This window comes from Halichoerus grypus, chromosome 5 (genome assembly GCF_964656455.1).
Source record: "Halichoerus grypus chromosome 5, mHalGry1.hap1.1, whole genome shotgun sequence".
NCBI classification, from domain to species: Eukaryota; Metazoa; Chordata; class Mammalia; order Carnivora; family Phocidae; genus Halichoerus; species Halichoerus grypus.
Genome location: NC_135716.1, coordinates 55,163,127 through 55,170,483, shown reverse-complemented (window position 1 = coordinate 55,170,483; position 7,357 = coordinate 55,163,127). Strand labels below are relative to the sequence as shown.

Below are 7,357 nucleotides of genomic sequence, written 5' to 3'. Positions count from 1 at the left end.
AACAATCATTTGCAATCAGGAAAGTAAGCCTTCATATGAGTTTCTAAAATATTGAGATTAAAATTGGATAAATGTTTGAAAATCCAAAGAAACCATCACAAGTACAGAAAATTTTAAAAGAGAACAGAGACTTAAAGAGTATAGGTAATCAAAATTAAGGATCATGTCACAGTGCTTTTAGATTTAAATTTTGCTTATCACTGTACACCAAAGTAATTTAATTCTTTGAAAATAGGTTTTTATAAAATTTAAATTGTTACTATTGTTATTATTATGATTGCTATTGTAATCATGCTCTATATTATTTACAGCTAAAGAATATCTGATTGTTTGAGAAGTGGAATATTAATAGGGGTTTATTAGCTATATTTGAAATACATTCATTTTTTTTCCTCCATTATCTTTTGTGGGAAACTGAACTCATAATTTTTACTTTTGATCCATCCAGGTGAGAGAGAAAGAAAAAGTTTATTCTAATCAGAATAACTGCAATGAACTGAAGTTAAATATAGTACACATTTTATTTTTATAGGCAGTTTTCCCTATTCACTTTTGGGGAAATAAAGAAATTAAAGAAAATTAAAACAGTGGATCTTTTCCTCTCCTGAACTTCTTTATATTTCACAAACAAATCCCATTTGATTGTGAGCTTCTGGAGGACAGGCGACATACACTATCCTTTCAGCATTCTAACTGTAGTACTGGCTTTCATAGAGACACGTCCCAAATTTCAGATGAAGGCTGATGACACAGAGACAGCCTGTCTGGGAAGTAGGAGTCTGTCATGGAGGAAGTGAGGGTATAGCTGGCTTTTGGAGCACTTTGATACCTTATGTGAAGTCAGCAAACAGTATGAACAAAGGTCAGCTGTAGAAAGAATACAAATGCATCATATATTCTCCAAAAGGTAAATGATATATGAATGTGTGTGTGCATGTGCATGTGTGTGTGACTGAAACAAACCTTAGATAAATGCTGGGGTTTTTTTAAATGTTTTTTTAAAAGATTTTATTTATTTATTTCACAGAGAGGGAGAGAGAGCACAAGCAGGGAGAGCAGGAGAGGGAGATGCAGGCTCCCCGTTGAGCAGGGAGCTCAATGCGGGGTTCGATCCCAGGACCCCAGGATCATGACCTGAGCGAAGGCAGACTCTTAACTGACTGAGCCACCCAGGCGCCCCAAGATAAATGCTGGTTAAATACACAGTTTATAGGCTGTGATCAAATAAAAAGTTCTTCTGAAATTGCTGCTAACTCTTCAGTAAAAGTCCTAAAATGATTTTAAGTTTCAGGAGAGAGCCTCAATTCAGTAATTAAAAAAAAAAAAAAAGAATGTATCTAGTCCACTTTATCAATCAACATTTTATTCTTAGGCAAACTTAATGCATATTGTCCTCTCACACCATGATGAGGTCTGTAATTGGCTTAGAAAGAGTGGGATATTCGGTGTCTACTCTTCCCATTCACTTTCTCTGGTTCCCATTGTAGAATTGAAGTGGGAGGAGGTAGGAGAGGTTGGGGATGGAACAGAAGTTTTTATTTTCTGGGTGGCTTCACACTCCCTGAGCCTGGGGTCTGTTAGGGTGAGCTTTTTTTTTATGAGGGACTTTGGGGAAATTCCGAGTCCATCCTCAGGGAACATAACTCTGCAACACTCTTGCTTCTAACCGTCTTACTCCTGGCTTACTTCGCAGTCCCTTTGTGGACCAGGTTTTCTTCCAAGGTAAGACAGAATGGTGGAGGGCAGAACTATTAATGTCACCACTTCTAACCTACTGCTTTCCCAGGGGTGAGTTGGGCATCACTCCACTCTCCCTGGTCTCACCTAGGTTTAGGGGCACATACATAAAAGATGCTTTGCACAGGCCTGTGGGTATCCCCTCATAAGGCATAGGGTAAGGTTGTAGTGCCCCTCAGCCCTCTCTATTTGGAGAGGGGAATAGCAGTGTTGTCTGTTTCACTTCAAAGATGTGATTTTACAACTCTCTCTCAACCATAACCCTTCCTAGTTCCCCGATCTGGCCAATGGTCTTGGAGTTGAAAAACTCTTAAGTGTCCCCGCAGTAAATTCTGCATTTCAAATCTTTTATATATTTTTTTTTCTCCACAGAATCTTCCATTTTATCATCTGTTACAACTTCATTGCAAAAGGTGTGAAAAAGGAGGGAAATTAAGTGGGTAAATATTTTGAAGCCAGACTGAAATATTTGGCCAAGTTTCTAAACAGTGGAACTACTTAATCAAAGAAAAATCTTACTTATGTGGCCAAAAAAGAAAAAAGAAAAAAAAAAAAAAGAATTGTACTCGCTGAAGTAGAGTTGGTAAGCTTGGAAGGTGGATCTCCCTCCCTCTCTCTCCAATTCCCTGCCCTTGATACCACTGCCCTCCCCAGAAACCACTGGATATGAAGAGTATATTTTGGAAAACCCCTCCTGAAGACCATGTGATGAAAAATCAAAAGGTTTACACTAAGGAAGACTGAAAAATCAGATCTGTGCTGGGGAGATAATGAAGACTATGAAAACAATTAGGAAATAATAAAATGTTTGCAAAAAATGTAGAAGGAAAGGAATTGAGAAAGATTTGAAAGGACGGTATATAGTTAGAGAACAAAAGGACACAAATGACGCAGGTTTCTTTCAACTTGATGGGCCAGATGGACATGCCTGTGTCATGTACCAATACAATAAAAGGGAAAGAAATATCATTTCTGTAGATGAAGAAGAAAAATCTTTGGTTGACATAATACTCTGGAAGAGCTTGCAGGATATCCCAGGCAGAGATGTGCCGTTAGCATTTGAAGACATGAGCTCTCTGACTTGCTTACTGTAATGAAAAATTCACATGCATAACTCTATACATTTTGATTACTCTTCCAATAAAGAATTCTGTCTGTGGGGGCATCTAATTATCAAAGATTACCTCATTCACACAATAGAACAATCACTAGAAAACATTATAGCTGATTGGGACGCTTGAAATAAAATGTGGTGGTGGTATTGCTTGTGGAAGGATACTAAGTGGTTCGTGATTTTAATTTTAATCATAAAGAATGACTTTCTAATAGTCATAAGTGTCTTTAGATCCAAGAGGTGATATATTTCTTGTTACTGGAAATGTTGAGTCTTTTTTTTTTTTTTTAAAGATTTTTATTTATTTATTTGAGAGAGAGAGAATGAGAGAGAGCACATGAGAGGGGGGAGGGTCAGAGGGAGAAGCAGACTCCCTGCCGAGCAGGGAGCCCGATGTGGGACTCGATCCAGGGACTCCAGGATCATGACCTGAGCCGAAGGCAGTCGCTTAACCAACTGAGCCACCCAGGCGCCCTGGAAATGTTGAGTCTTAATAAGGATGCCTATTTGACAGGCATGTTCGTCAAAGCACTCACGTAGCTGTTAAGGGGTTGACCCCCAATTTGTAAGTTGTTTTGCAGTTTTCAATATCTGTGAGTCTATGACCCCTCTTGAGTTTTAAGCTAAAATGTCCACATATCAGAAAAATTATTACTATTCAATTGCTAAGTTTCCATGGTCTCAACTTGAACTTTTTCCCACTTTCTCAGCTTACTCATACACCACCCTGCACAAGACAAGTATGCAAGTAAATAGCCTACAAAGAAGATGTAATTTTCTACTGCTACATTTTATTACTCTTCAGATGACATTACAGTTCACCTGATGACATAAGCTAGAAACATGAGACTTATTTCTGACTACTATTTCCCTCTTACCACCTCACCTACTACATTTCCTAAAGATTTTACAGCATCCACCCCTACTTAACACTGTCAGTGACTTCATTTTTCAGGTAAAATTTAAGATCCTCAGCATGGGAAACAAAACCTTCATGATCTGATCTTGGGCAACTGGTAGAGCATCATCTTTTGATTTTACATTTTTGCTATTATGTTTTATTTTCTAGCAAAAATGACTTTTCATTCCACAGACACACACTAATACCAAACATATCTGTGCCTTAAATACCTTGGTTCCTTTTCTATACTGAAAATATTTATTCTGCTTTCAAAACTTGATCAAGTTTTAAAAATTTTTCTCTAATGACATCTTTTATCCTACTTCAATGTCTTTTTTTTTTAAGATTTTATTTATTTATTTGAGAGACAGAGAATGAGAGAGAGAGCACATGAGAGGGGGGAGGGTTAGAGGGAAAAGCAGACTCCCTGCGGAGCAGGGAGCCCGATGTGGGACTCGATCCAGGGACTTCAGGATCATGACCTGAGCCGAAGGCAGTCGCTTAACCAACTGAGCCACCCAGGCACCCTCCTACTTCAATGTCTAATAAATAATTATATTGTTAAAAATATATAGTAAGTATCTGTTGACCTCTAAACCACCATTTTAGAAATATAATGTGATCTACATGTATAATATTAAATTTTCTAGGACTTATGTTTAAAAAGAGGGGAGAAGGGGATCCTAGGTGATTCAGTCGGTTGGGTGGCTGACTCTTGGTTTTGGTTCAGGTCATGATCTCAGGGTCCTGGGATCTAGCCCTGCATCTGGCTCCATGCTCACTGGGGAGCCTGCTTGTGGATTCTCTCTCTCCCTCTCCCTTGCCGCTCATCCTGCTCACTTTCTCTCTTTCTCTTTTAAAAATCAATTAATCAATCAATCTTTAATAAAAAGAGGGAGAACCAAGTGAACCTAATTTTAATACCATATTTAACTCATACCAAATCTTATTATTTCAAAATATAATCAATATAAAAATTACAAATGAGACATTTAAAATTTTTTGTATTGTCTTTGAAATCTAGTGTGTGTTTTACACTTACAGCACATCTCGATTTGGACAAGCTAAATTTAAGTACTCAATGGCCACATGTGGCTCGTGTTTTTACATCTACAAAGCAGCAACAGGAGTTGGCAAGCCTTGGTTCACCGGCCAAATCCAGCCTAATACCCGTTTTATTTATTTTATTTTATTATTTTAATACCTGCTTTAGTGTGGCTTGGGAGCAAAGGTAGATTCTCACATTTTAAAATTGTTGAAAAAGATGAGAAGAAGAACATTTATTGACACCTGAAAATGATATGAAATTCAAATTTCAGAGTCCTTAATAAAGATTTATTAGAGCATAGTCATGCTCATCCACTTATAGATTTTCTGTGGCAAATTTCATGCTAAAAACGACAGAGTCAATTAGTTTTGAGTGGCTGTATGACCCCAAAAGCTTAAAATATTTACCATCTGGCCCTTTACAGAAAAAGTTTGCTAACCTCTGCTGTGCAGGGTGCATTCTGCTGGACCACGATCACACATAGTTATCTTTGTTTGCACTCAGCACGTGGCTGACCCACAAGAGAGACTCAATAATTTCAAAATAAAATATATTTTATAAACCCAATGAAATAAACATTTATTGAACAACTACAATCCCAAAACCTAGAAATCATACCTTAGAGTTTTTCCAGTTCAAAATACTGGACCACCAGAACAGAGAAGCGATAACACATAGCCAAAACCAGAATTCTCAATTCAGATAGATCTGGGTCCAAGCTCCAGTTTTGCCCCATCTGTAATCTTGAGTAATTTATGTACCTACCAATATTAAAGGCAAAAATTTGCACATGTCCCTTGGCAGTCAATTACCAAACACCCCCATCCCAGGCAACAACGAATCTGCCTTCTGTCACTATATATTTATTTTGCCTTTTCTAAGATTTTATATGAATGAGATTTATAATGTAAAAAAAAAATTATTTCCTCTGTAATCCTTTGATTCAATATCTATAAAAAGGGCAAAATAATGCTTAACTCACAGGACTGTTGCAACAATTAAATGAGGTGATGTGTATAATAATAGTATAATGACTGAACATGGTAAGTTTTCAATAAATGTTAGTTATTTTTGTACACATATCTAAAGTTTCCTAATCTAATTTATTATTTTCAACAGCTTTCAGTCACTGCTTTTGAAGGAAGTGATCCTTTAATTAATATGGTTATTAAAACTATGAGTATTCACTTAGGAAAGTCTCAGCACAACTATATAGGTTAGTAAAAAATATTTTGGACACCAAAACACATTGTTAGACTGTTAGAACTGGATATGTCCTTTAAATGTATATAAATACATACTCTATTTGAATGGAAATGAAGACTACCTTCAAAGGCAAAAAGGGGATTTATGTATAAAGAACATGAAAGAAATATTACTCAGAAAGCTTTAACAATTTTAGAATCAGAAACACACATGTTTTAGTAATATACTATATAGTTTTACCCTGGACCCATAAAATATTTTTAAAATCACAATGTAAAAAATAATAAATGATGGTTAAATGTTACAAAATACTGTTCTATTTAATATTATAAAATTATTCAAATCACATAGTTCCATTTATTTCCCTTGTTGAAATGTTAACATTGCTGAAAATAATTCTTTGGACAGTTATGTTTAATTTAGGTTTTACGAGTCCTTGGAGTGAAGAGAGGAAGAGAGTTGTAATTTTCTGGACGTAGAGAATCATTTGCGATGGTAAACTGGATAAGCGTTTGTGCTGCCTCGTGGGAGTAGCACAGAAAAGAGTAGCTGGTTCTATTCTGCTAGATGCCAAGGTCTCCATATTCTTTCAAAATCAGTGGCCTTAGAGGGATCATGAATTGCTGAGGTAGAACAATCCTTGCTCCTCTTTGTCTCTCATCTACTGCCTTTGAAATCAACTGGAGCTGTATACTTGGACTCAGCACAAAGGGTGAGGCTGGAAATAAAAATATGACCTAGGATTTGTGATGCTCAAGTGATTCGGATTCATTTCTCCAATCGCTGCAGTACTGAAATATGCTAGACTTATCACTGATACATGGCAGCTCATAGTATTCTAATTCATTTTACAGAAGTAATCTTATCCCAACCCTACCATTATTCTTTTCAGTAGAACTTATGCTTTGGTTCCATTTGAAAGCATTCATCATTAAGTTCATAAGACCTGATGCTATCAAATTATGCAGATACAGAAAGTGTCTGGCCCTTCTTTGTGGGCAAAATTAAAGTGGTTAAAAACTCCTATGGTATGGTGCAATGCTCACGTGTGATATAAAATACACTCTCAATGTGCCAAACTTTTCCTTCATTTGGGCAGTTTCTGGAATTCTACATCTTTCTGTCCTGACTAATTAAATATGGGGATAAACAAAATTCTTTGCTTCTTTATTCAGCATACAACGAAATACACTTATTCTTTTTTATGTGTAGGATTGATATTTTAAAAATAATGTTCTGTGTAACACCTGCTCAATTTTATGGATGCACCACAATCTAAGGTACTGTATACCTTATAGAAAGCATGTTCTGTGTCTACTTAACTGGTTTTATATTAATATATATTAATTTT

At 36.3% G+C, this 7,357-nt stretch overlaps 1 long non-coding RNA gene across 1 annotated transcript in view; it reads left to right on the top strand.

Moving 5' to 3' along the window:
- Positions 1-2,902, top strand: part of LOC118555401 (uncharacterized) — a 294,515-nt gene extending 291,613 nt beyond the window's left edge. The window contains exon 6 of the long non-coding RNA XR_013447506.1: positions 2,110-2,902. This is a non-coding gene — a long non-coding RNA (uncharacterized LOC118555401). The remainder of the gene's footprint in view (positions 1-2,109) is intronic.
- Positions 2,903-7,357: the final 4,455 nt, after the last annotated feature.